Source organism: Oncorhynchus mykiss, chromosome 20 (assembly GCF_057628025.1).
Source record: "Oncorhynchus mykiss isolate SJ-2025 chromosome 20, ASM5762802v1, whole genome shotgun sequence".
Taxonomy (NCBI): Eukaryota; Metazoa; Chordata; class Actinopteri; order Salmoniformes; family Salmonidae; genus Oncorhynchus; species Oncorhynchus mykiss.
The window spans coordinates 3956615-3963222 of NC_143041.1; positions in this window are offsets into that span (position 1 = coordinate 3956615).

Here is a 6608-nt window from a genome sequence, read left to right on the forward strand (position 1 = left end):
CCCAGCCAAGCAGATACAAACAAGTAGCAGTCATTTTGGTTGTGAAGAGAATTATCAAAAAGCTTTGTCCCTTCTTTATAACAAAATGCAATTTGTTACTTGGCTGTCTATTGTATCACCCTGTCACAGCCCCTCCCAGTCAACACCACCTCATAAGACGAGGAAGTACAATGTTTATGAGGATTGCCTGCTGCAGCTGTTCGAGAGTTTGCAGCCGAACATGCAACATAGAGAAGACAAGCAAGGGGACCCTCAGGATCACGCAGACATGCCCTCGCTGTGAACATTCCTGTAAATGGAACAGGGAAGACACTTGAATCAGGTTGGTGACAGTTTTGAGTTTTGTCCCAATTCCCTTTCATAACCTAGCCTGGTGGAATCAGCCTGATTGCTGTGTTTACCATTCTACCCGGGCATGGTCGATTACATTATCGATGGTGGTTATGATTAGCCTGGTGGAATCAGCCTGATTGCTGTGTTTACCATTCTACCCGGGCATGGTCGATTACATTATCGATGGTGGTTATGATTAGCCTGGTGGAATCTGCCTGATTGCTGTGTTTACCATTCTACCCGGGCATGGTCGATTACATTATCGATGGTGGTTATGATTAGCCTGGTGGAATGCGCCTGATTGCTGTGTTTACCATTCTACCCGGGCATGGTCGATTACATTATCGATGGTGGTTATGATTAGCCTGGTGGAATCAGCCTGATTGCTGTGTTTACCATTCTACCCGGGCATGGTCGATTACATTATCGATGGTGGTTATGATTAGCCTGGTGGAATCAGCCTGATTGCTGTGTTTACCATTCTACCCGGGCATGGTCGATTACATTATCGATGGTGGTTATGATTAGCCTGGTGGAATCAGCCTGATTGCTGCATTCACTTTTCTATTTCACATCAGATATCATAATTACATCGATAATGTAATCAGTGTGTGTGTGTGTAAGACCAGTATCTTTGATGAGGGGCCAGGAGCTGATCTACCAGCTATGCCCATTAATGGGGCGCTGGCAAAGACCTCAGCTCCAGTCTCGTCTCTTGCTTGTTTACCAGTTGTTGTCGATGGGGAGACCAGAATTAGGAAGGACACCCCCTTGGCGTTTTTCCTATTTTGTTGCATTACATCCTGTAATTTAAATGGATTTTTATTTCGGACAATATAGTCCAAATTTGGGAAGTGAAAAAAATAGCTTGCTTGAAAAAATAAAACAAAATTAAGAAAAGTGGTTTGTGCATATGTATTCACCCACTTTGCTATGAAGCCCCTAAATAAGATCTGGTGCAACCAATTACCTTCAGAAGACACATAATTAGTTAAATAAAGTTCACCTCTGTGCAATCTAAGTGTCACATGACCTGTCACATGATCTCAGTATATATACAGCTGTTATGAAAGGCCCTAGAGTCTACAACACCACTAAGCAAGGGGCATCACCAAGCAAGTAGCACCATGAAGACGAAGGAGCTCTCCAAACAGGTCAGGGACAACGTTGTGGAGAAGTACAGCTCAGGGTTTTGTTATTAAAAAAATATCAAAAACTTTGAACATCCCAAGGAGCACCATTAAATCCATTATTAAAAACATTGAAAGAATATGGCACCACAACAAACCTGCCCAGAGAAGGCCGCCCACCAAAACTCACAGACCAGGCAGAGCGGCAACAAAGAGATCAAAGATAAAAATAAGCAAACACGGTTGGTGTTCGCCAAAAGGCATGTTGTTGACTCCCAAAACATATGGAACAAGGTACTCTGGTCAGATGAGACTAAAATCACGCTTTTTGGTCATCAAGGAAAACGCTATGTCTGGCGCAAACTCAACACGAGAACAGCATCATGCTGTGGGGATGTTTTTCATCGGCAGGGACTGGGAAACTGGTCAGAATTGAAGGAATGATGGATGGAGCTAAATACAGGGAAATTCTTGAGGGAAACCTGTTTCAGTCTGCCAGAGATTTGAGACTGGGATGGAGATTCACCTTCCAGCAGGACAATGACCCCAAGCATACTGCTAAAGCAACACTCGGGTGGTTTAAGGGGAAACATTTAAATGTCTTGAAATGGTCTAGTCAAAGCCCAGACCTCAATCCAATTGAGAATCTGTGGTATGACTTAAAGATTGCTGTACGTCAGCGGAACCCATCCAACTTGAAGGAGCTGGACCAGTTTTGCCTTGAAGAACGGGCAAAAATCCCAGTGGATAGATGTGCCAAGCTTATGGAGACACACCCCAAAAATACTGGTTCAGTCTGCCTATCCTACAGTAATTGCCATTGGTAATAGACCAGTGACTATGTGTGCATGTACTCACAGAAACATGTATGGAGCCAACATACGGAGACTTGCAGACTTGACAGATGGGCTTGATACTGATGTCTCTAAACGGCACTCGGCATCACAATTTTACTTGACAACTTTTACTTATAATCTATTTCCTTTTCATTATTGAATTGAATGGTATCAGTCAATATGGGATGTGACTGAGAACCCTGTTTTTTCTGCAACACGATGAGGGAACTCCTGTTGCAGTGCCTTAAAAGTATTCATACCCCTTGACTTAAACCACATTTTGTGTTACAGCCTGATTTCAAAATGGATTAAATTGACACAATATCCCATAATGACAAATGTATTGAAAATTAAAACTGAAATCTTATTTACATATACATAACTTATTAGTCCATGAAACTTGTGACTTAAGCATATTTTTACTCATTTAGGCTTGCCATTATTCATTAATAAAACATTTTAAAAACATAATTCCACTTTGATATTATGAGGTATTATTGTGTGTAGGACAGTGACATAGTGACACAAAACAGAAATGGAATCAATTTTAAATTCTGTCTGTAACACAACACAATATGGGAAAGACTAAGGGTCTGAATCCTTTCTGAAGGCACTATATACTACACACGAAGGTATGACCACTGTCATGGGTTAAATGGAATAGTAACTGAAATCTGGACACTGACTGTAGGCCTATAACCTCTCACAGGTAGCAAAATATAATTTTTGCATTATGCATTTCTTGTAGTAAAAATATAGAACAAATGTTAATTTTATCTCAGGAACAGGAGCAGAGAAATATGGATTTCTTTCAGCGTAGAATCTCTTGAGAAAATGTGAATGCGCGCGTAGTTCATCTTTGACACTGACATGCAAGCAGACAGTATTTCAACCACATAAAATATGCACCCAAGAAAAACTGAAGTCTTAACAGAAACATGTTTAATTGTTTTCTCAGCTTTTCATTTCCTTAAAACCGGTCAAACTGATGACATTTTGCACAGGACCAATATTTCTGTTTTGTAGTTGTTTTCTCTCCGGTCCCTAAACGAAACAGACAACTTTAACGGTGTTAACTAGATTACTAATGCATTAATTCTCTCAATGTAAGACATTATTCTGGTGTCTGCTACTTTATTTAGTCTACAAGGGCAACAAGTTATGAAATTATAAGCCCAAACGTGTCTAAATTAGGTGTAAAAGTAGCCAGTAGGCTATACGGTCCATTATAAACTGGGTGGTTCGAGCCCTGAATGCTGATTGGCTGACAGCCCTGATATCAGACCTTATACCATACGTATGACACAACTTGCATTTGTACTGCTCTAATTACGTTGGTAACCAGTTTATAATAGCAATAAGGCACCTCTGGGGGTTTGTGATATATGGCCAATATACAACGGCTAAGGGTGGTGTCCAGGCACTCCGCTTTGCGTCGTGCTGAAGAACAGCCCTTATCCGTGTCTATATTGGCCATATACCACACCTCCTTGGGTCTTATTGTTTAAATATAGAGTATGAGCAAAATGTATTATGGAATTGCTATAGTGGATCGAACTGCGCAGGTAACCTACTTTTTGAAGTGATTTGTTTGACAATCAGATGAAAACATCATCACACAACAACCATGATATGTAAATTTGAGCATGCGCAACTGCGAAAAACAATCGTAAACGGGATGTTTACATGCCACTGTATCCCGTCTAAGATCAGCCTATCCCAGGCATCTTATCCGGGTTTCTCATAATTGGAATAGAAGCCTTTTCGGGTTATTGTAAACGGGATATGATGTTCATATGCGTCAACTCAAAAATAGAATACTTCAGGATTCTGAATAATAATGGAATATTGGTGTGCATGTACTGACCTATGCAAAGCTTCTTCCGGCATCTCACCATACCTACTGCCTGTAGCTATCGAACTCAACCTGCAGGAGGTTTGTTTGTTGTGACTGAGTGGGGGTTAACAGCTGTGGGCAAGGTTCTGACAGATTGGTGTGTCTTGGTGGTGGCAAGGACACACCCAAGGAACACTCACATCGACCCATATCCCAAGCCAACTCATGTTTGGCTTCTGTCATGGCAGCCAGCATTTCTTGAGGAGCAAGCCCAAAAATGAGGCCAAGTCTGCGGGTGCAGTTCCCTTTAAGTCAAACTCAACCTATGGGGACACGCCCACCCTCATAGGGACAGCAATCGCATCCTATTGACATACATACACTGAAAAAGGGAAAAGCAGCTCAGTTTCACAATTTGAGAACAAAATAGGCTAAATTCATTAAAATGGACAGGATAATACCTACGTACAGGTAGCTGCCAAAATAAAGGAAACATCAACATAGGGCGTTGAGCTACCATGAGCAAGAACAACGTCAATGCACCTTGGCATGTATTCTACAAGTGTCTAGAACTCTATTGAGGGAATGTGACACCATTCTTCCGCAAGAAATTCCATAATTTTGTGTCTTGTTGGTGTCTCAGGCACAACATCTCAAATGGGTTGAGATCTGGTGACAGACAGCCATGCAATATGGTTTCCTTTCTTATGAAACCATGTGGAGGTCCTGGGCTGGCGTGGTTACACGTGTTCTGCGGTTGTGAGGTCGGTTGGATGTACTGCCACAGTCTCTAACTACGTTGGAGGTGGCTTATGGTAGAGAAATTAACATTCAGTTCTCTGGCAACAGCTCTGGTGGTCAGCATACCAATTGCCTCAAAACTTAAGACATTTGTGGCATTGTGTTGTGTGACAAAACTGCACATTTTACTGGCATTTTATTGTCCCCAGCACAAGGTGCAATGATCATGCTGTTTAATCAGCTTCTTGATATGCCACACCTGTCAAGTGGATGGATTATTTTGGCAAAGGAGACATTCTCATTAAGAGGGATCCAAACAAATTTGTGCAGTTCAGAGAAATAAGCTTTTTGTGCATAAGGAACATTCGTGGGATCTTTTATTTCAACTCATGAAACCAACATTTTACATGTTGCGTTTATTTTTGTTCAGTATACATGAACCTAAGCATGATGGGATGTTAATTGATGAACTAACCCAGGAACCACACCTGTGTGGAAGCCCGTAGTTTCCATACACTTTGCAATCCTCAGTGTTTCCAGTAGCTACAGTAAAAACATTACTTTTAAAACATCTGATACTCCTGAATCTCTCGCTCTCCGCTCACTCTCTGTTCCATGGCTAGGAGGACCCCCCCCCCCTTGTTCAGGGACACATTGTTCAATTTATGTTAGTCACATGTCTGTGGAACTTGTTCAGTTTGTCTCAGTTGTTGAATCTTATGTTCATACAAATATTTACACGTTAAGTTTGCTGAAAATAAATGCAGTTGACAGTGTGAGGACGTTTAGAACTCTGGGACATACTGCAGTGTTGAGATTGAGGTCCACTGGGTCCAAACCACCTAGCATACAATCCCTGGAGCTACAGAGGGGCTATTATAATACAATAAAGCTCCATTACTGTAAACCATGGAAACTAGGTGGTGACTGAGATAATAGGAATGGATTTGGACTGAAGTGTTTCTCTGCCATAATCTCAGAAACCAGAACAAAATCACATGCATTTACGCTAAATCACGAGACCACCACTGCCAGAGTGATGGTGTTGGTGGTGGCAAACGGACATTAAGATGAGTGGAGAATAAAGAGGGAACTTGGGAATGGGACCTCTCCACAAGGTGAACAGCTATCGGTGGTGACTCAAGTGAATACAGTGGAATCAGTTTAAACTGCGTGGGTTTGCTTAGCTCTTGACAATGGATGTCTGTTTGTGAAACGTGTCGTTGCCATTTCAAGTTGGATCAGAAGTATTGGATGTTGTCACCTCAAGATCAATTATTTTGCATTGTGGACTGTTTAAAAAAAAATTGTACTGCTCATTCTTTCTCATTGTATGAGCTTGATGCAAGGTGACCCTGATTATTTGGCCTCACATGTCATTGACCTTCTAGCCCCGGTTATACCTTGCATTAAGATGTGGTTTTCGTAATCTGATGATTGGGTTGTGGGCTTGTAAAAAGTGGTTCACGACTTGTTGTTACAGCATAGGGCTCTACTAGGCCCTGCACAAACCAATGGATGAGATCTATTGGATGAGAGTGGAGAGAAGATGGGACACAAGGAATCGAGGAAAGAAAAGATAAAAAACCCTGGAATTCTGTTAAGAGGAGTAATTCCTTATTCAGGCTGGGATTCAATCAGAAACCAGGCTATATATAGCGCGTGACATTTAAAAGGTCATTTCCAATTGAGCCAACATCTGCAGTATTTACCTTGAATGCGGGGGGAGAG